Here is a 16168-nt window from a genome sequence, read left to right as displayed (position 1 = left end):
TATACTCCAATAAAGATTAAAAAAAAAGTTAAACGCAGAAATATATACCATACAAACACTAAGCATAAGAAAGCTTGTGTACCTGTATTAATATAAGGCAAAACAGACAAAGAGTAACACTGGCAATAAATGATAAATTCATCAAGAAAACACAGCAATCCTAAATGTGTAAAGACTTAACAAAAGAGCATCAAAATATACAAAGTAAAACTTGAAAGAACTAAAGGAAGAAATAGACAAATCCACAATCAGATTTGGAAATTTTAACATCTTTCTCTCAGTAATTGACACAACAAGTAGATTCTTAAAAATCAGTAACAATATAGAGGATTTATACAACACTATCAAGTACCATGATATAACTGATACCATACCCAACTGTCAAGAATACCACACTCAACTGTCATGAGCTGAGCTGTGCTAGAGAGAGCTGAGCTGCTGGTTGTCAGAAAAGCTGACGAAGACAAGACAACAGCCAAAATGACAGTACCAGTCAAGCCTTTAATCTTTAATCACTTACTAATCAGCTAGTATAAGCAAGAGGCTAACCGAGAGAAAGTACTGACTCCCCCACTGTTCCATTCTCCCCCATGGAACAGCAGCTACAGAAGGTCTAATGGATAAACACAGATTTATGGAATCATCTCACTGCCAACGGAGTACCAAACAAAAGACCCCTCCCACTTCATGGAGAGGGAGATGGGGGAAGGGTTAGGAGTAGGAAAGTCACAGTGGAGAAAAAGTATCTTCAATGTTTGCCTCCCTATACATGATAAGGAAGTCGGTGCCTGATAAAGAGGTATCGTAATGGAGGCACTTGGGGTAGGAAGGCAGATGTGCATAAGAGCATGGCTGGCTGGGAGGCCTGAGTCCTAGGACTGCAACTCCTTAGGATACTGCGATGCATGGCTAGGCACTAAGTCAGGTGTGGGAAAGAAACAAAGTATCAAAAATATCTTAAATTTGAATCATTCAGAGTATATTTTCTGGTCTTTGTCCACACACTATTAAATTAGAAATAACAATAAGAGGTCTAGTAGTACCTTCAAGTATTTGCAAATTAAACACACTTCTAAATAACTCTTAAGAAGAAATCACAAAAGACATTAAAAAATATGCTGAACTGAATAACAATGAAAACACAACTTACCAAATTTTGTGGGCTGCAGCAAAAACAGTATTTAAAGGAAAATTTATAGCTTTAAATGCTAGGAAAAAAGGAATGTGTACTATCAATTCCCACCTTAAGGAGCTGGCAAAAGAAGAACAAACGAAGCCCAAAGTAAGAGGAAAAGAAATAATAGAAATAAACACAAAATCCACAATGGATCCAAAATGGATTTTAACAGAGAATCAACAAAGCAAAAAACTTGTTCTTTCAGAAGATTAATAGAGTTGATAAGCTCCTAGCAAGTCTATGAAGAAAAAAAATTACCAATATGGAGAAGAGAATACTGATCTTACAGGCATTAAAAGGATAATGCAACCCTATGCCAATAAATTTGACAATATGAATGATATGGACAAATTCCTTAAAACACAAATTATCAAAAGTCACACAAGAAGAAACAGAAAATATAAACTGCCCCATAGATATTACAGAAATCGAATTTTTAGTAAAACAAAATAAAACACCCTATCTACAGAGAAGACCCAGATGGCTTCACCAGGAAGTTCTACCAACATTTAAGGCAGATATAATACTATTCCTTCACAAACTTTTTCAGAAAATAAGAAAAGGAGTAGACATTCTCTTTTACATTTTGAGGCAAAAAACCCATAACATCAAAACCTGACAAAAATATTGCAAGAAAAAAATTTTAGCTCAATATCTCTTGTGAACACACACACAAAATTATAAGGTGGTATCAAATAGAATCCATTTGACTTTGGAACTGTGAGTATGTTTTGTATAACTATAAGACGAAATTAAATCAAACTGGAAAAAAATCCCTAAGAACCAAAAGCAAAGTGAAACAAACTTACCTGTTCATAATACTAGCAGGGTAAACACAGAAAGGAAGTGGTTATTTCAAGGAATTTTAAAATACGTACATTTGACATTAGATTCCTAGTGCAATAAAACATACAGACCAAATAGCTAATAACAAATAACCAAATAGCTGTTTTTCAGTAACTATACTATTATTTATATTAATAAATAATAAATGTATTAAATATTATTAACCAAAGTTTTATTAAATAAAATAATAAATTATTATTAATAATATTGGCATTGTTATTCTAAAACAGACAATTCTGAAATGATTACACACACATACATCAATGAGAATAAATCAAGTATGTAATTATCTTAATGTTATTAAGAATATAGATTTTCAGAGTACTAAAATACAAATGTAAAAATCAAGAAAAACTCTATAACCTTTAAATTCAATTGGAAATATCATTATAAACTCAGGATGTATTTTTCTCCTTCTAAAAAATACATATTTAACCAATCCTGTAAAGACCTACAAGCAATAACAACCAGAAGCAATGAGAACTCCTACTATCCTAATTGTGGCTTCTTAAAACCACTTCTCACTAAAAGGAACCAGGGCTCCACAGAGAAGTGGTTGATTTCATGTTTAACACAGGAAAATGAACAAGATGGGCCTAGAACATCTTGTCACACCAGAAAGTTTGGAATCTACCACAAACTCCAACAGTAATCAAAGGAATTCAAAAGGAGCCAAATCAGAGGTAGTAAAGAGGATCCCACTGGCAACAGATGGACAGTTTGAGTATTAATAAGAATAACTGCTATAGACTGAAACATACCAAATATATTTGAATCTACAAGTTCATAATGATAATTTTTTTTTTTTAATAAATTTATTTATTTGTCTATTTTTGGCTGTGTTGGGTCTTCGTTTCTGTGCGAGGGCTTTCTCTAGTTGCGGCAAGCGGGGACCACTCTTCATCGCGGTGCGCGGGCCTCTCACTGTAGCGGCCTCTCTTGTTGTGGAGCACAGGCTCCAGACACACAGGCTCAGTAATTGTGGCTCACGGGCCCAGCTGCTCCGCGGCATGTGGGATCTTCCCAGACCAGGGCTCGAACCCGTGTGCCCTGCATTGGCAGGCAGATTCTCAACCACTGCGCCACCAGGTAAGCCCCCATAATGATAATTTAAAAGGAAAACACACGATAAACTTTGGAAGATGCTGAAAAATGAGACTAAAATCAAGCTTTTATCCTACTTTTTTTGCATAAGCTATACTTCAGAGTAACCAAGACATTGGTGAAAGGATGGCTCCCTTTACAGAAGTATCCCAGCTAATAAATGCAGAAGAAGTGATAGAATTTAATAACATTTTGTGACTTCTGATAAAATAATGGATTCCAAATAAAGATTATCAATGGCTGCTAACATCACATAAAGGAAAACAACCAAATATTCACTACTTCATAGATGTATATATCATTATGTATGAAGGATTAGCGTAAAACAAACAAGCAAAAACACAAAAAACCTGAACCTGATCAAGCCTCTAGAAATGCCAGTTTACAAGAAATACAGGGTTAAAGGAACATGTTAAATAACACCACGTATATGCAATCAACAAAATCCAGAATATGGGTAACTGTAAGAAACTCTGTTTCTGGAACAAATAAAACTGAAAGAAAAGAGAAAAAGAAAGATTTAAGAAATATATCTTCTTATTACATTAAATGGACATTCTTTGGATCTTTTTTTTTGGACAGGTTTTTTTTTTATTGAAGTATAACTGCTTTACAGTATTGTGTTAGTTTCTGCTGTACAATGAAGTGAATCAGCTGTATGTATACCTACATTCCCTCCCTCTTGGACCCCCCCCCCATTCCACCCATCTAGGTCATCACAAGCACCAAGCTCATTGTTTGGATCTTGATTCTAACAAACCATAAAAAAATATTTATGGGCAATGGGGAAAACATGAACACTAACTGGCTATTTTATGCCATTAAGAGAGTACTGAGTTCTTCTTTTCTTTTTAATAGTAATGACATTGTGGTTATGTTTTTAAAATAAAAAGTCCTTATATTTTAGAAACACCCACTAAGATACTTGTGAATGAAATTATATATCTGGAATTTACTTCAAAATAATCCATGCTTTTTTGGGTCGGGGGAGAGAGTATTAGAACCATAGATGAAACATGTTTAGCCCTAAACTGATATTTGTTGAAGCTGAGTGATGGGTAGAGTACACAGGGATGCCTTACACTATACTTTTAGTTTTGCATATGTTTGAATTTTTCCATAATAAGAAGTAAAAAAGAAAGACTTGAAGGATAGATTCCAAATATGAACCATGATTCATTCCTAAGGAGGGCTTCTGAGTAATTTTTATTTTCTTCCTTGTTTGTTTCCTTTTGTATTTTCTAAATCATTCCAACAAACATGTACTACTTTGATGTCGTAAAACTAAATAATAGCTTCCTGAAATTTAAAACAAGGGTATGCTATGGTTAAAAAGAGAAATTCTCGGGCTTCCCTGGTGGTACAGTGGTTGGGAGTCCGCCTGCCAATGCAGGGGACATGGGTTCGAGCCCTGGTCCAGGAGGATCCCACATGTCGTGGAGCAGCTAGGCCTGTGCGCCACAACTACTGAGCTTGCGCTCTGGAGCCTGCGAGCCACAACTACTGAGCCTGAGTGCCACAACTACTGAAGCCCGTACGCCTGGAGCCCGTGCGCCACAGCGGGAGAGGCCACCACAATGAGAAGCCCACACACCGCGGGGAAGAGTGGCCCCCGCTCGCTGCAGCTGGCGAGGGTCCGCATGCAGCAGCGAAAACCCAACGCAGCCAAAAATAAATAAATAAAATAAATAAATTTATAAAAAAAAAAAGAAATTCTCAATAAATTCAGAGAAAAAAAGAATATTTAACAGTATAAAGACAGACTCTAAGACTTTTTTTTTGAAAATCTGGGTAATGGAGAAAAAAGTAAGAAAGGGGAAAAAATGAGGAAATGGGCCAATTTTATTATTACTCAAGGTTGTGATTTGGGTAGAATTTATGTCAAAAGCATTAAAATAAACTAAAAGTAGGCCACTTCTAGAAATTTGCTCCAAAGATAAACCATAGAAACAATATACACAGTTACCAACAAAACACTGGGGAAAAAACCACCAATGCCCACCTGTAGGAGACTGGCTGAATAAAGCAGTATATCCACACAACATAAAATGAAGCTATTAAAAAGAATGAGGAGGATCTCTATAGGCTGCTTATGCAGTGATCTCTGGGATACATTAAATATGTGAGAAAAAAAAAGGAAAGTGCAGAACAGTATACAAGGAATGCTCCTTTTTGATTAAGAATGAAGATGATAAAAAATACATACATATACATACAAACACATACACATAAACATATATATATCATTTGAAAGAAAAATAGAAGAATAAACCAAAGAGAAGCACAGGTAGTTATCTACAGAGGGAAGAAAAACAAGGTGGAAGAGACAGGAATGGATGCTAGACTTCTCTAAATTCACCTTGTTCTACAGTTTTGATTTTAGAAATATGTAAATATCTTATTTAATTTTAAAACAAAATTAAATCAAAGTGGTGGGAAAACAATCCCTAAAAGTAGAAAGCAAGGTGAAACAAATGAGCCTGTGTCTCTCAAGTTGATGACTTAACTATATGAAAGGTGTTATTATAGGTGACTTTAAAAACACAGTAATTTGATTATAGATCCTTAGTGGGTTATATCCCATTGAACTCCAAGAAGTCTTAGTTGTTTTCTATATTCATAAGATTAGTAAAAATGTTGGTATTGTTATTTTGAAACTCTTTCTCTCAATCCAAAAGGAAGCAGGAAATATGGAAAAAGAAATAAAGAAGAGATGGAACAAATATAAATGGAAAGATGACAGATTTGACCCAAACTATACCAATAATCACACTAAATATAAATGGTAAAAACACTCCAGTTAAAAGACAGATATTGTTAAACTGGATAAAAACACAAGATCCAACTAAATGCTGCCTACAAGAAATATACTTTATCAGAACACAAATAGGTTAAAAGTAAAAGTATAGAGATATACCATGCTAACACTAATGAAAAGAAAGCTGAAGTGGCTATGTTAAATATCAGATAAAGTAAATGTTCAGAGCAAAGAATATTACAAGACCATTTCATAATGATAAAGGAGTCAATTCAACATTAGGACATATAATCTGAAACATTTATGTACCTAATAACAGAGCTTCAAAATAAATGAAGCAGAAACTGATAGAAACTACTGTACAAAGAGAAAGAGGTAAATCCAACAAATTCAATATGGGTACCGAAGATTTAAACAGTACCAATCCATCTGACCTAGCACATATGTATAGAACATTCCACACAACAGTGGCAGAATACAGTCTTTTCAAGTGCACATCAAACATGTACTAGGATAGACCACACATTCTGGGTCATAAAATAAATCTTAATAAATTTAAAAGAATTCAAGTCATACAAAGTATATTCTCTGAACAAAATGGAATGAAAATAGAAAATCAGTAGCAGAAAGACCTCTGGAAGATCCTTAAAATGTTTGAAAACTAAATAACATGTTACTAAATAACCCATAAGACAAAGAAGAAATAAAAAGGCAAATTAGGAGGGATTTTGAACTGAAGGCAGAATAACTGAAATAAGATTGGCAAGTGATAACTTTTAAGCTGGGCATACGATAGTACAGAGGTACACTTCTGTGTACCTCTGAAAATTAACAAACTTTTTAAAAAGTTAAAAAAACAGAATGCTGCTATGTCAGAAATAACACAAAAGAGCTCTTCCTTTTTAAATTTATGGATCTCAAATCCATTCTTCCTCAGTTTAACCGCTATTGGGAAGCATCTATCACAATTAACTGCACATATTCCTTGCTCTCAATCTACAGAAAATTGCCTTGCCCCTCCATCATTTGAGAAGGCTTACCTAGGAAATTTCAAAAAGAAGCAAAGATTCGGGACTTCCCTGGTGGCACAGTGGTTAAGAATCCGCCTGCCAGTGCAGGGGACATGGGTTCCAGCCCTGGTCCAGAAAGATCCCACGTGCCACAGAGCAACTAAGCCCACGCACCACAACTACTGAGCCCACGTGCCACAACTACTGAAGCCTGCGCGCCTAGAGCCCGTGCTCCGCAACAAGAGAAGCCACCGCAATGAGAAGCCCGTACACTGCAATGAAGAGTAGCCCCCACTCGCTGCAACTAGAGAAAGCCCGCGCACAGCAACGAAGGCCCAACGCAGCCAAAAATAAATAAACAAAAAAACCCCCCAAAAAACCCCAAAGATTCCTATGTCCTGAAAAAACAAAGGCATTTCACGAAACAAAGAGAAAACATCTACGCACCTTGGAGCTTGCTTCTGATTGTATAACAGCCATTCTTTCTTCCTCTGGGCGCTATTCTCAGGGAAAGAAAAAAGAATCCTGAGATACTGGGCCTTTCTTAGGGTATACTCTAAATTAGAACGCCACCAATCTACCCCTCATTTAACATAGAGGAAAGTCAAAAGGAGACTAGAACAGTTCTGCACTTTCTGTATTAGAAAGAAGGGCCAAGTTCACAGCCATCTTGGGCTAGAATTTGTTTCTGAATTCAAAGGTGTCTGCTGGAGACGGAGTCCTGAAGGGGAGTGCTACAGGTTCTCAAGTGTATGGCTGACTCCTCTAGCACACTCTCTGGAAATATTCCCACTCCTGGAATCCCATTACATTTCCAAGTGACCTGTCTTGAAGGTGCTATCAGCTCTAAAATTCTCATCTCAAGTCCAGATCTGTGCCTTAGAAATAACTAATACTCTTCATTCAGGGGTTCAAATTTCTGACTTCTTCCTTCCTGTCACTTCTCTGCATCCAGAACCCTTAAGGCTATAAGGTGAAAGAGCACCAGCAAGCAGCAGGGAAGCTACATCTACAATCCCAGGGCAAACTAAGGATGGATATGAAAAATGAAGCACTACAGGCAATGTGTGAAATGGGGGGTGGGGGGTAGGGTGTGGTAATCACTGTGGTCAAAAGAGAAATAAGTCAAGTCCTCAGAGGAGGACAAAGCCACAAGGGATTCTTAATCCATAGGCTGACTCAGCCATAGAATGAACCCCAGAAATTACCAAAATGCAATTTTACCTCTGTACCCCACTAAACTCCCATAAGATCACAGACTATAAAATATACAAATGACTCACAAAGTCACACACAATCACATTTCCACAGTCACACAGCCAGAGTCACAATCACCAAGTTAATGCTACACTGTCTGACCACCTAGTCTTAAAACCCAATCATACACAGAGCATACACACAATCACTCAAGCATATACAAGCACCCTGTTGGGGACACACACAGCCCAAAATAACCTTTCACAACAGCACTTTTACTCTCTTCATACAGTCATGAAAACGGCACACAGTCATCCAATCAGATAGTCAGAAAAACACAACCAGGTCAAGGAAACAAGCAATCACAAACGTCGTGTCACAGAAACAGTGTCGTAACACTTCGAAGTCACAGGCAAACCCTAGTAACACACATACAAAACTTCAAAGTAACACAAGCACTTCCAAACACCCTGTCACAACAACACTGTCGCACACCTCAGAGTCATAAGCACGCAGTCCACACGCAATTACACTGTCACATAAGCACATTTCCAGTCAAGTAAGCACGCGGTCACAAAGTCACAGCAGTACTATCACAGCCTCAGAGTCAAAACAACTCACACTCACACAAACGCTTACACACAAAACCACAGTAGCACACGACCATTCGCCCATACAGTCACCAATACCAGGCTGGCTGTCGCGCGCGCGCGTACACACACACACACACACACACACACACGAAACACCAGGAGACACGGCCACTCACGTAATTGCAGTGACTCTTCCTCCGAGCGTTTCCACCCTGGCATTCCGGACATACTCACCTCGACAGAGGGTGCAGTTCAGGGTCCAGGACCTGGTGCCCGGGATCCCAGCCCGGTTTCGGGTTCGCCCGCCCTGCGGGAGCCAGGCCAAACTCCTCCACAGACGCAGCCCTCTCCCCACGCGAGGTCCCCAAGTCGCGCGAACAAACGGAAATGAAGCCGCGTTCGGGACGCGGTGGCTCTGGGAAATGTAGTCCAACTCCGGGCAGGCTGTGGCTGGCCAGCGAGAACGTTAGGAGACCCAGTCCACAAACTCTCCGCTGGGTTCGAGGACCCGGCTGCTAGAACTAACTCGCCCCAACTGCCGCGCCCCGGAGATTTCTGGGAGAGCCCGCCTGCGCTCAGTGCGCAGGCGTGGGGCGCGCTCGCCTCGGGCAGTTGGCCCCTGAGACCGCGGCGAGTGTTGAGTGGGCTCGGGGTCTTATACACATCAGGAGAAAGTGGGACCCGCCGGTGGGGCAGGTGCAGGGGACCAGCCTGGGCGTCAGACTGGCATGGGACCCTCTGTGTGCCTTGTCAGGCCCTTTGGTGCTTGTGAATATTTGCGAGACAACGCGAGATATTTTCGGGTGGACTAGGAGTCCCTCAGTGGCCGAGTGTATGGTTGTATTTCTCTGCCTGTGTGTGATTCTACGTGCTGTTGGGTGTGAGGTTATTCGTACTTGAAGCTGCACGGTAATAGCATTTTATAACTGTGTGGGATTGTCTGACGTATTAAGGGACCTCTACTTTTGTAGTTTGTTTTGTGCCATAATTGAGTGTGGTTGTGTGACTGGTGATGATTTGTGTCAATATAAAGGTACTTTTCTTGTGCCTGTATCTTCAGAATGTCTGTTAGGAGTTTGACTAGCAAAAGAGCATATATGTGACTGTGAAAAAACGATGGATGGTCAAATTATTTCTTCCTTGAACACTAATTTGATGATCTGGAAAAGGTTATTCATTTGGTAGATAATTTAGACATGATTTTTCTATTGGATCAAATAAATGTATTATGGGGAAGAATGTAAAATCAACATAGTTGGGTTTTGTTTGTTTTATTTTTTAAGAAAGATAATTTCAAAGGCAGGGTAACTGCTTTTTCCTCTGCCACAGCCCTTCAAAGTAGGCATTCTTTGTTTTCTACTATTAGGGGGACATTATTGGGTAAGTTTGAGAGGCCATCCAACTAATAAAACAATAAAATAACTTTATGCATAAGAAGAGTGAATTTCATTAGAGTCCAGCATTAGTCAGATTTCCTGAATTCTAGGTCAAACCCTTGTCCCCATTTTCTTTTGAAAATACCTTGGCTCACAGAGAGAAAAGAACTTAAGGCTGTAGGTCTGTTGGCAAGCCTGGACTTGTCTTCGCTTGCTTCAAGACCTCATGGCCTTTTTAAAAAAAATAATCACAAACTTGTGAATTTCCAGCATAAAGGAGATGGAGCTGTCATTTCACCACTTCTTCGGAGGGGAAAGCTCATAAAGCTTTTCTGATTTTCAGGACCATTTACCAAATACTTTGATCTCTTCCAAATAATGGGAATGGAGTAGCAAGTTTGGTGACCAAGATTGTTGAATGAACCTGTGTGCTTGATCCAGTATAGCTATGTGAAATAAAGATGGTCAAATTGCACTGACTTAGAGGGAGTCGAAGTGTTAAAGTGGAGCAAAAATTTTGTCAGAGTATACATGGGAGACGTAGATTGGTTTTTTGTTTTTTGTTTTTTTTTTAAGAGATGACACATTCTGGTTTCAAATTGGACAGCATGCATTGATCTCAAGCTACCTCTGTTTGATTCTGGGTTATCTCTTTTGGCTTTTGAGTAGTTGTGATGATTGCTTGCAAGAGAAAGGAGGCTATTGTTTAAAGTAAAAAACAGGAATTATTAACCTGAGATGAATAGGTTCCGTGTGGATGGGCTTCTTATTGTATATTAAACTTGTGACATTTTGTATGTATAGATAAATGTGATTTTTCTTTTTCAGAGAAAGTATAGGCAGCTTTATCAGATTGACAGAGGCACTTTGACCCAAAAAAGTGAAGACCTTTAGAAATACAGACTGCAGGAGCTGAGGAGGACTATTTTTTAGCATACCATGTAATATACTTAATATAAAAAATAGTATATATTTTTTGGAAGGATTTGGCTCCTGTCAATGGTAATCTTTGAGGCTAGAAGAGAGGACTTACAGTAAAGGGGAAGAAGTGACAAAGAGGACTTTAAGCATTACTGATAATCTATTTTTTCCTTATAAGGAAAACATATTACTCGTATTTAATTTTAAAATTCAAAAGAAAATGGAGATGTTGAAGATTTTGGAGCAAGAAAGTGAGTCAAGAAACCTAAACTCTGTGGAAGCAGACAAAATCCAGAAAAACATGCAGAAGACTGCAGAGAGGAAGGAAACTCAGGCAATAATTTTTCATAGGCCCCAGGTGCCTTGTTGTTTATCAGCTGGCAGTTTCAGATTTATGTTATGGCCTATTTTGACCTTGTAGACTCTTAAGGATTAGTTACTGCTTCAGCCCAGCAACTAGAGCCCTGTGGTCGTGGTTACCCGTGAATAGCACTGGTGAGTATATTCTTTTTCCTGGCATTGGATCATTTTCTTTGAGACTCTTTATCAATGCTGGCCAATGATTTTGACCTTCTGCCAATAGACTGGGTTTATACGAGTACATATGAGTCAGACATTTAATCAGTGATCTCAGGAAAGTATTTGAGGTACTCTAGTATTTTTATAATTATTTTTCACTAAGTTTTTATTAAAAAAAATTTTAAGCTATAGGAAAAGCAAAAGAATATTATAATGATGTACACTCTATATCCTTTACATACATTCACCAGTTTTTAACATTTTCTTAATCTCTGTCTATACCTATTTACATATTTTTGTTTGTTTTTTGCCCTATTTATGAGTAAGTGCAATATTATGAGTATTCAATATCAAGAAAACACATAAGAAATTTAACATTGATTCAGAATATCTAATATATAATCTGTATTTAAATTGCCCCAATTGTTTCCCTGATATCCTATATGTGCATTTAAAAAATTGATACAGGGACTTCCCTGGTGGCACAGTGGTTAAGAATCTGCCTGCCAATGCAGCAGATGTGGGTTCGAGCCCTGGTCCAGGAAGATCCCACATGCCACAGAGCAACTAAGCCCCTGTGCCACAACTACTGAGCCTGCGCTCTAGAGCCCGTGAGCCACAACTACTGAGCCCACACGCTGCAACTACTGAAGCCCATGTGCCTAGAGCCGGTGCTCTGCAACAAAAGAAGCGACCACAGTGAGAAGCCCGCACACCGCAACAAAGAGTAGCCCTCACTCGCCACGACTAGAGAAAGCCTGCACGCGGCATCAAAGACCCAACACAGTCAAAAATAAAATAAATAAATTTATTTTAAAAATTGATACACAATCCAAATCAAGGTCACATATTGCATTGGATGGGCCCTTTTTTTTTAAGCCATAAATATTTATATCTCACAGTTCTGGAGGCTGGGAACTCCAAGATCAAGGTACAGGCAGATTTGGTTCCTGGTGAGAGCCCTTCCTGGGTCTCCATCTCGCTATTTTCTCACATGGTGGAGAGAGGTCATACCTTTTTAATGTAGAGCAGTATTCCCCTTACCTGTTTTGTGTTTCACAATGACATTTTAAAGAGTCAAAGAGTCTAGAACGTTTGTCTTGTACAGTGCCTAACATTCTGGATTTGTTTGTTTTGTCATGATTAGGTTAAGTTTAAATATATTTGACAAGAATACTAGGGGTGGTGCTGTATACTTCCTATTGTATCACATCAAGAAGCACATAATTTAAGTTTGATCCATTATTGGTAATTCTAAAGTTGATCACTTTGATTCGAGTAGTGTGTGTCCCTGATTTCTCCATAATAAAAGTTACTTTTTTTCTTTGTAAGTCAAGAAGTAATCTGACGAATATTTTGAGACCATTTCACATATAACATTTTGCCTAATGTTTTTAGCATCCATTGATGATCCTTGCCTAAGTAAGTTATAAAATTAGGGCTTGCAGTGGTGATTTTTAATTTTATCATTCTCTTATATAAAAGCTTTGCCTTTCCCCCCTTTTCTTCTCTATCTCTGGTTTTTCTCTTTTGAGTATCTCTGACTGATGGATTATTTTGTCATTTGAAGTATTTTAGTACAAGGAACAAAGTATTTTAGTCCATTTATTACCATCATTCTTTGTGTTGCTCAGATTGTCCAAATTTGGCCTCTCAAGCTGGCTCCTGTAATCCCCATTTGTCTTTGAGCAATTCCTTACTTTTTGACACAGGTATTGAAGACTTATATTGTACATTCTCTGTCCCAGGCCTGGAGTTAGCCACTTTCTGAGGAGATTTTTTGAGATGATCTTTTCAAATATATATCCTTAACAAAGATATAGTTATTTGTGGTGCACATGCAATGGAATGTTATGCATCCAATAAACTTGGATTTATAAAGATAATAAATTTTAAATTAACAAGAATGAATCTTAAACATTTAATTCAGTATTATATTGGTGATATCTACCCATGTTCATTATTAATGTGCTATATAATATATGTGAATGGCTAGATAGATAGTCCTATTCTATTGTTTAGATTTACCACAATTTATTTAAATAATTCCCTACTGATGAACATTATGTTGCCATTTTTTTCAACATAATAAATGATACTCCCATCAGCACTCTTTTGCATTCACTTATGGGCACCTGTCAGATTGTTACTTCTGAGAAATCAATAAAAATGGAGAGTTAGGTTAAAGATGAGGATATTTATCAAGCATTATAATATAAAAGGTATTAGGTACTTAAGAAAGATACAAAGATAAAAAGTTGTTTTTAGCCTAGCAAAGAAGATAAAAGCTGTACTGAAGTAACTCTAAGACTATATAAAAGTCATTTCCAAGTTACAAATACATGTTCTGGAAGTTCAGAGGAGGGATATATTCTTCCCACAGGGACTACTGTTATCTCATGTACAAAATATAAAGGACTCAAAGAATCTCTTGATATTAATGGATTTTGTGAGGTCAGCTTTACTTGCAGTTTTTCTCTTGATGTCCTTATTAAATCAAAACTGAAGATAGTTGAATAAGGTAACTTGATAGCTGTTTGGGATAGTTTGGTCCAACTGGGCTGGTTTAGAAGTAAAGTTAAACAGACTAACACTATTTTAGGTACCTAAAGGTTTAAATAACTTCCAGTAATTATGTTTTAGGCAGGAATTGAACACACAACTGTATATTTCACAAACAAAAAACTCATTCAGATTTCAAGAACTCACAATAAACTCCAATTAGGAAAAATATAGCAATAGTTTAAAAATTATCCAGAGTCTCTATTTCTTTTTTTATTATTTGAAAACAGCTTCTATTTAACCAAGTATAAAAATGTTAGAAAAATATACATGTTCTTGAGCATAATAAATGGTCATTATTGAAAAATTTAGAAATAAACTTAAGAAAAAGAAAAATATCACTGATAATCTCACAGCCAAGAGATAACCACATTTTAGGTTTATCTTTCCAAATGCCATTTAAATATTTATATAGTCACAGAAAATGATGTCATATACTATATACTGTTTAATAATCTGCCTTTTCCGTGTTTTGAAGCATAAAATATTGCATTGAAATTCATATAACTTTAAAATGTTCATAATATTTAAAAACAGACCATTAGTGTTTTGAAGTAATGATGGAATACATTTTGAGTATTTATGACTGAGTTGTTAAAAGTTGTTAATATGGTATATATTTTATTGCAACATGTATATTAAAGATTACATGGAATCTGTTGAGCATCATAATTTCTTTTAATCATTCTACACTTGTCAGAATGCTGGAACATATCTGAATAGTTCCTCATTCATGATGGCCATCTCCTGGATCTTGATCCTGGCTTTGGGTGATTAGGAATTTGTCATTGCAGGGGCTAGTGACCTTCAAGACTTCTCCTAAGAGGAGTAGAGATCATTGAACTCTATACTGGAAAACTAGATGGATCTCATCTGGCTAGAGAAGGACATCCTCTTACCAAAATCTTAAATCTACCATCTGGAGCTTGTTTGTCCCTTTGTGTTTTTCCCAAGTGCTTGCCTGAAATTTTGGTCCATGTTCTCAGGAAATAGAGCTTTGCAGAGTTGTGCAATGACAACTCTGCCCATAGCTATATTTTCCCATCGTTCACACTTTTCTCTAGGTCTTCCTAGGATGGCCTTGCTTTCCTGATAACCATGGAAATGGGGCTCAGTTATTGAACAGCCAGAGCCTGGCCTGTTCCTTACCTTTTGCTATATGTAAGATGGTTAGATTCTAATCTCATTATAATGTCCTTATTGAATCATGAGATAAACGTAGTTGAAGGACAAGCAACAAGAGTCTAGGTGAGTGAGGAGAAATCACACAAGGTGAAACCATTGCCTAATAAAGTTCAGTTTTTCAGTTAACAGGAATTATTACAATGTTATTTGAAAAGTTGCCTTAGAAGCTACAATACAATGGGGGAAATTAAAATTAAGTCCACTTCAGTATGACCTAGCAAAAGAATTTAATTTTCTTTCCCTCTGTTAACTGGTAGCTTTCAAAGATAGTTTCTATTAAATTTGGGTATATATAAAAGAATATTTATTAAACATATTTAAGGTGTAATGACTCACAATACAGCAAAACCTGTGTACCAACTACTTATTTTAAGAAAGAGAATATTACTACTAACTTTGAAGACCCCTGCATATCTACTCCCTTTCCTCTCCCCTCAACCATAATAGTTATCCTGAATTTTGTGTTCATAATTCTGTTGTTTTTCTTTATAGTTTGAACCATGTACCCCAAAAGTATGTTGTTTATCTATGCATATATTTTAGTTTTATGTAAATGTTTTATACATTTATGATTTGCTTTTTAAAATTATTTATTTATTTATTTTGGCTGCTAAGTGTCTTAGTTGTGGCACACTGGATCTTCATTGCGGCACGCAGGATCTTTAGTTGGCGCACACAGGCTCTTAGTTGCAGCATGCGGGCTTCTTAGTTGCAGCAAGGGGACTTCTTAGTTGTGGCATGCAGGCTCTTAGTTGCAGCATGTGAACTCTTAGTTGTGGCATGTGGGATCTAGTTCCCCGACGAGGGATCGAACCTGGGCCCCCTGCATTGGGAGCATGGAGTCTTCCCCACTGGACCACCAGGGAAGTCCCTATGACTTGCTTTTTTTGTCAACATATTAGTGTGAGATTTAGCCATAT

The 16168-nt window shown here is 37.4% G+C and overlaps 1 protein-coding gene across 4 annotated transcripts in view; it reads right to left on the bottom strand.

The window, feature by feature from the left end:
- Window positions 1-9230, bottom strand: part of ZNF420 (zinc finger protein 420) — a 68770-nt gene extending 59540 nt beyond the window's left edge. For 2 of the 4 annotated variants that reach the window (XM_036832780.1, XM_036832776.1), the window contains exons 1-2: window positions 8920-9189; window positions 7343-7398 (exon numbers count right to left, since the gene is read on the bottom strand). The gene's annotated coding sequence lies outside the window, so the exon portion shown is untranslated. Of the gene's footprint in view, window positions 1-7342; window positions 7399-8919 lie in introns of all 4 variants that reach the window. The other 2 variants (XM_036832777.1, XM_036832779.1) reach the window with 2 other exon arrangements.
- Window positions 9231-16168: the final 6938 nt, after the last annotated feature.

This window comes from Balaenoptera musculus, chromosome 19, assembly GCF_009873245.2.
Source record: "Balaenoptera musculus isolate JJ_BM4_2016_0621 chromosome 19, mBalMus1.pri.v3, whole genome shotgun sequence".
Taxonomy (NCBI): domain Eukaryota; kingdom Metazoa; phylum Chordata; class Mammalia; order Artiodactyla; family Balaenopteridae; genus Balaenoptera; species Balaenoptera musculus.
This window is presented reverse-complemented; position numbering and strand designations above follow the sequence as displayed.